This window comes from Lathyrus oleraceus, chromosome 4, assembly GCF_024323335.1.
Source record: "Lathyrus oleraceus cultivar Zhongwan6 chromosome 4, CAAS_Psat_ZW6_1.0, whole genome shotgun sequence".
Classification (NCBI taxonomy): domain Eukaryota; kingdom Viridiplantae; phylum Streptophyta; class Magnoliopsida; order Fabales; family Fabaceae; genus Lathyrus; species Lathyrus oleraceus.
Window position 1 is genome coordinate 276728580 of NC_066582.1, and position 7325 is coordinate 276735904.

Below are 7325 nucleotides of genomic sequence, written 5' to 3' on the forward strand. Positions count from 1 at the left end.
AAGATTTGGAGCTATTCAAGTGCATTTACATGTCAATGGAAGTTTGGAATTAAGCTGGATCCAAGTGGTTTCAAGTGGTGATTCTTGCACAAAGCTTCTAGTCAAGCATAATGGAGGAGATCTAGAGATTCTGAAGGCTTAAGGACACGATTTCATTGAACTTCATCTCAGGTGAGTTGAAAATCGATTCTCATATTTGGATGCTTTATGTACATAAACCTGTAGATCTTACTTCCCTGAACATGCTGATGTAATTAGATCTTGATTTGGCTTAGAAATGAGCTAGATATTTGGAATTAAAGTTTGGAGGCTCAAAATGTTTTCGTTCGATCTGAGCATGTTAGGACGAATTAGGATGAATGAATATGATTTTTGAGATGTGTGATGAGAGACCTTTCGAACGGTACCAATTTATTGCGTTTCTGGAAATTTTTTGGTGCATGTCCGCCGGAGAACCACCGGAGAAGACGACCGGAAGCACTGCTCCGGCCGTCTGGTTCATGTCCTTAGGGTTTGTGATGAGCGCTCCTGGACCTGGCAGCGTGCATGTTCGATTCTTCACCATGTGTTTTCAGATTTCCAATTGATTTCTCATTTTCTAAACGCAGCGTTTCACTTGTTATCCTTCAGCGCTTGGGTTCGATACCAGGCGCATGTTTTTCTAAATTTAATGGTTTGAATATTCACATTCTCCTTCAATGCATGGGTTCGTGACCTGGCGCATGTGTTTCTGAATTTATATTTTTGTTTGATTCTCATTTACCTTCCATACATGTGTTCGAGACCTGGTGATGCGCATTTTGATTTTTCTTTGATTCCATTTTCCACACTATTTTCATATTATTTCATTTTGTTCATTCAATTTCAAAAAATCATAAAAAATAGTAGGAATATCCAAATTGATCCAAACTTTTTTTCACATTCTTGTTTTAATCTCTAGATTTTTATAGAATTTATTTCATGATTTTTGTGCTTCTGGATTTCTAATTGTGAATTGTTGATTGCACCTTATGCCAAAATGACATGCTACATTCATTTGCTTGTGAAATGCTCATGGTTTATCCAATTGATCTGAAATTTGGCATGCTTGATCCTCTCTCAGGATGTGATTTTTGAGCTTTGGTTTGAGGTTTTTATCATATGCCATCACCGTTTTGGACACATGAACTTGTAGTGTGACAATTTGTGTCACATTTTAGATGTTGCATTTATGCATTTTCCTTTGCCTATCATTTGAGCTCTTCTGGATCTAATTTTTTGCATGATGTATGTCTATAACATGTTGAATTCACATAAAAAATTTCATGATCCTTGGATGCTTTTCTATTTTGATTTGGATTTTCTAATTTGGATGTCCAACTTTGTGCATATTGCTTGCCTTTGCTTTACCTTGATCATTTGATGGCTTTGCCTTATGAATTGGTTATGGTCCTTTTGAGGACTCTTTCTTGTTTGATTGAATATGCCTTCTGCAAAATATTGACTTCTGTTTTGGTCATTTGACTTGCTTTTGAACCTAGTCTTTGAACTAGTGGCTTGTACACATACTAATTGAGCTTTGTGTTTCAGGTTTGAGCATGTGGCACTAATGGTTGTTTTGGTTTCACTTCTTGTTGTCTTGTAGGTCAATTGATGTGATGAACTCACTTGAGTGCTTGCACTTATGACTTGTGTAGGTGTTTAATTGGCTGCATTATAAGGTAAAACACTAGCTGGATTCTAATGTCTTGACTGATGTCATGACATGGTGTGTATGTGTGACTACATTGTAGGTTAGAATATCTAACTGTACTCTGATGTCTTGACTGATGTCATGACACACTTGAGTAGTTACTGCAGGATTAGCTAATATAGGATTTATTGAATGTCAAACTGGATGTTGTGACATTCATCCCTGTCAGCAGATACTAAGGAATAGAATAGCTGGTGTTCTGTTAGAACTTAGTATCTATTTCCAGTCTGGTTATCAAGGAAATACCAGACCTGGCATAAGGCCTAATGACTGAATGTCAAACTGGAGGTTATGACATTCATCATTGAAATCATATACTGAACAATAGACAGAGTGGTGTTCTGCTACACTTCAGTATGTTTCTTAGTCTGTTCTTCAAGAGGATAACAGAACTAACTTAAGGCCAAATGTGTAAATGTCAAATTGGATACTTTGACATTCATTATTGTAAGCTGTTACTGTAGTATGGTCATTTTGGTCATGTACAGGTCAGCAAAATTGTACAGTCTGTTTTCTGGAAAAACAGACTCAGCATATGATCCTTGATGTCAAGCTGAATGTCGTGACATTCATTCCTGACAGCATATGCTATATTGTAGGTTGTTCAGTTTTCTGTTTCAGCTTTTTCTAAGGCTATTCTTCAGGGATTCAACAGCTTAGAGAAAATCCAGGAAATCAACAACCAAGCTACATTTAATGAACCTAACAAATAGCCTATTTGTTAGTAACCTAGATGTTGAATTTATGGGAACTCGAGTGACCTTAAATTCAGGAGAATACAAGTGCAAAATCCCAGGTACTGCAATATAAAAGGAAGTCGTTCCTTCATTCAGTTTTGGGGTTTTTGAGGCGTGAAGATTTAGTGTGTCCATCATACTTCACTGTTGTAATTTTGTGAGTCTTGTATTAGACATATCTTGTAAGCCAAGCCATTATCACGTTGATGATTGCTTTGGTATAGGGTGTTCATTGAGTTGTAAGTGTTGTGTCGCTCAAAGCTTTTAAGCGTGAGTGCTATGTATCTTGATTAAAGCTGTTAAGCACCATCAAGAGTTGTTTGAAGTATGACCTCAAAGTTGTCTTTAATATTGATTAAAGGTAGTAATCACTGAGGTGATTGAGGGGGAGTGAGTAGGAACTCTGATCTTAGAATAAGATTGAAATTGCATTGGGTAGGGATTAAGTGACAAGTTGTAAACGGGTGAGTTTAGCTTTGAATTAATACTACTGATAGTGGATTTCCTCCCTGGCTTGGTAGCCCCCAGATGTAGGTCATGTTGGATTGAACTGGGTAAACAATTACTTGTGTTATTTACTGCACTTACTTTTAAGTTCTGCATAATTCTTGTCTGTGCAGAATTGGATGTCATAACAACCCGTGTGACATCTGAAGTCTGATAACTAGAATTTCAATTGGCATCAGAGCAGGCACCCTGCCTGTGAATTTCTGGGTGAGATCTAGGGAAGTTACTTTCTAGTACCATGGACAAGGATATAGGACACTCAAATAGACCACCCATGTTGGATGGCTCTAATTATGATGACTGGAAGCCTCGTATGATAGCCTTCTTAAGGTCTCTAGATAGCAAAGTCTGGAGAGCTGTCAAGAAAGGATGGGAACATCCAACGAAGACAGGTGAAGATGGAGTCAGTGTGCAGATTCCTGAAGAAGAGTGGGACAAGGAGCAAGAGGCATTAGCTCTTGGAAATTCCAAGGCCTTGAATGCATTGTTCAATGGAATCAGTAAGAACGTCTTCAGGCTGGTGCACCACTGTGAACTAGCTAAGGAAGTTTGGGATACCCTCAAGGTAACTCATGAAGGTACTTCCAAGGTGAAGATGTCCAAACTTCAGATGCTGACCACCAAGTTTGAAAATCTGAGGATGAAAGAGGATGAGACTATTCATGACTTTCACATGAATATTTTTGAAATTGCAAACACCTCTGGTGGACTAGGTGAGAAAATGGCTGAAGAGAAACTTGTAAGAAAGATTCTCAGGTCCTTGCCTAAGAGATTTGCTATGAAGGTCACAACCATAGAGGAGGCGCAGGATATCTGCAATATGAAGGTGGATGAGCTCATTGGTTCTCTCCAAACCTTTGAAATGGGCTTGTGTGAGAATGCTGAAAAGAAGAACAAAAGCATAGCTTTTGTATCTAATGCTGAAGAGGAGTCAGAAGCAGGATACACTGAAGGTGATGAAAGTATATCAGAAGCCTTAGCCATGCTTGGGAGACAGTTCAACAAGTTCGTGAAGAAGATTGATCAAAGAGGGAGACCTAATGTCAAGAACATCCCGTCTGACATTAGGAAAAGATCAACTTCTGAAGAAAAGTTCAACCAAGGCAAGGGAATCCAGTGTCATGGTTGTGAAGGATACGGACACGTCAGAGCTGAATGTCCTACTTATCTCAAGATGCAAAAGAAGGGGCTAACTATCACATGGTCTGAAGGAGATTCTGAAAGTGAATCTGAAGGAGAATCTGCCAAACATGTCACTGCACTAACCAAAGTTTATGCCTCTGATGATGACTCAAGTGCAGATGAACTGACCTTTGATGAACTTGCTGCAGCCTATAAGAAGCTGTGTACCACCAGTGCAGAAGTCCGTGCACAAGGAGAAAAGCAGAAGAAACTCATCAAGGAACTGGAAGATGAGAGACAGAAGCATCTGACAGCCATAGAGGGTCTAAATGGTGAGATAGCCTTGCTGACCTCTAAGCTGAATCAGATGACTAAATCCATCAGAATGATGAACAAGGGAACTGACACCTTGGAAGAGATTCTAAAGGTGGGACAGAAGTCTGGAACCAAATCTGGCCTAGGATTTGGGAAAAGATCCTCAGCTGAACACAAACGCCCAAAGGCTAAAGTTCAGAAGTTCAAGCGGAAGTCAAAGCCAATGTCTCAACATCGGGGAACTAGGATGAATAATCATCAGAAGAGGAAATACCAGAAGTGGAGGTGTCACCACTGTGGTAGGCTTGGACATATAAAAGCCTTCTGCTACTGGCTGCATGGTTTTCCCAACCAAGCCTCGCATGTCAGGCGTAAGCATAAGACATATAAGCGTTGTGTCCCCATCAAGAAGCAACACTGGTATGCTAGGTTAGCGCACACAGCTCTAAGGGCTTCTACCAGAGAAGACTGGTACTTTGATAGTGGATGCTCAAGACATATGACTGGTATGGAAAATCTACTGGTGGATATTCAACCTCACACTACCAGCTATGTGACATTTGGTGATGGTGCCAAAGGAAAAATAAAAGGTGTGGGTAAGCTGGACTGCTCTGGAGTTCCAAAACTGAATAATGTGTTGTTAGTAAGAGGACTAACTGCAAATCTCATCAGCATAAGCCAGCTGTGTGATCAAGGATTCTATGTTCAGTTTACTAAGGAGCTGTGCATTATGACAAATGGTGACAATCAGGAAGTTATGAGAGGAACCAGGTCCAAAGATAACTGTTATCTGTGGGAACCTAAAGTCTCTAACTTTTCCACAATATGCTCCTCAGCCAAGGAAGAACAGGAGGTGAAGTTGTGGCATGGACGTCTTGGACATCTCCACTTACGGGGAATGAAGAAGATTATATCCAAAGAAGCAGTCAGAGGAATTCCAAAGCTGCTTATTGATGAAGGAAGAGTCTGTGGAGAATGCCAGGTGGGCAAGCAAACCAAGATGTCACATCCGAAGCTGGGACATCCTACAACTTCCAGAGTTCTGGAACTGTTGCACATGGACTTAATGGGACCTATGCAGGTTGAAAGTCTTGGTGGGAAGAGATATGCTTACGTGGTGGTTGATGACCATTCCAGATACACGTGGATAAGCTTCATCAGAGAGAATTCATATACATTTGATGTCTTCAAAGACCTGTGCATCAGACTTCAAAGGGAAAAGGACAGTTGTGTGGTCCGGATTAGGAGTGATCATGGTACGGAGTTCAAGAATTCCAAGTTTGATGAGTTTTGCTCGTCTGAAGGAATAAGTCATGAGTTCTCCTCCCCTATAACTCCCCAGCAGAATGGGATAGTTGAAAGAAAAAATAGAACTATTCAAGAATCTGCCAGAGCAATGATTCACGCAAAGAAGCTCCCCATGCACTTTTGGGCTGAAGCGATGAATACCGCGTGCTATGTTCACAACAGAGTGACCTTGAGAAAAAGAACCTCCTCCACTCTATATGAAATATGGAAAGGCAGAAAACCCACAGTGAAGTACTTTCATATCTTTGGAAGTAAATGCTACATTCTCACAGATCGTGAACAGAGAAGGAAGCTGGATCCCAAAAGTGATGAGGGTATATTTCTAGGATACTCCACTAACAACAGAGCCTACAGAGTGTTCAACTACAGGACCAATGTCCTGATGGAATCCATAAATGTCATTGTGGATGATAAAGAGGAAGGGATCGATGTCATAGAGGATGTTGAAACATTCCTTGACAGTTCAACTGACATTCCAGTCAAGTCTGAAGAAGTACAAGAACCTACTCCTAAATGTGAAGTAGATGCAACCACCAAAATGCCATCTATCAGAATTCAGAAAGACCACCCTAAGGATCTTATCATAGGGGATCCTAATAGTGGTGTGACTACCAGGTCACGGGGAATAAGCTCAAATTCCTGCTTTGTATCCAAGGTTGAACCAAAGAATGTGAAAGAAGCCCTGACTGACGAATACTGGATCAATGCCATGCAAGAGGAACTAGAGCAGTTCAAAAGGAATGAAGTATGGGAACTAGTTCCAAGACCTGAAGGGACCAACATCATTGGTACCAAGTGGATCTACAAAAACAAATCTGATGAGAAAGGAGTAATTACTAGGAATAAAGCAAGACTAGTAGCTCAAGGATACACTCAAGTTGAAGGGGTTGATTTTGATGAGACATTTGCTCCTGTGGCTAGGCTTGAGTCCATCAGATTGTTGCTAGGGGTAGCATGCATTCTGAAGTTTAAACTATTCCAAATGGATGTGAAGAGTGCATTCTTGAATGGCTACTTGAATGAAGAAGTCTATGTGGAACAACCTAAAGGGTTCTGTGATCCTAACCAACCTAAGCATGTATACAAGTTGAGGAAAGCCTTGTATGGGTTGAAACAAGCACCTAGAGCATGGTATGAAAGGTTGACCGAATTTCTGACCTCAAATGGATACAGAAAAGGTGGAATAGATAAAACCTTGTTTTTCAAGGATGAAGATGGCAAAATCATGATTGCTCAAATCTATGTGGATGATATAGTCTTTGGGGGTATGTCAGAACAAATGGTAACACATTTTGTTCAACAGATGCAATCTGAGGTTGAAATGAGTCTGGTTGGGGAATTAACCTACTTTCTTGGAATGCAAGTCAACCAAATGGAGGACTCTATGTTTCTCTCCCAAAGCAAGTATGCCAAAAACATTGTTAAGAAGTTTGGTATGGATAATGCTAGGCACAAAAGGACTCCTAACCCTACTCATCTGAAGTTAACCAAAGATGATGGAGGGCCTAGTGTTGATCAATGCTTGTATAGAAGCATGATAGGCAATCTACTATATCTAACTGCAAGTAGACCTGACATTTCTTATGCAGTTGGAGTGTGTGCGA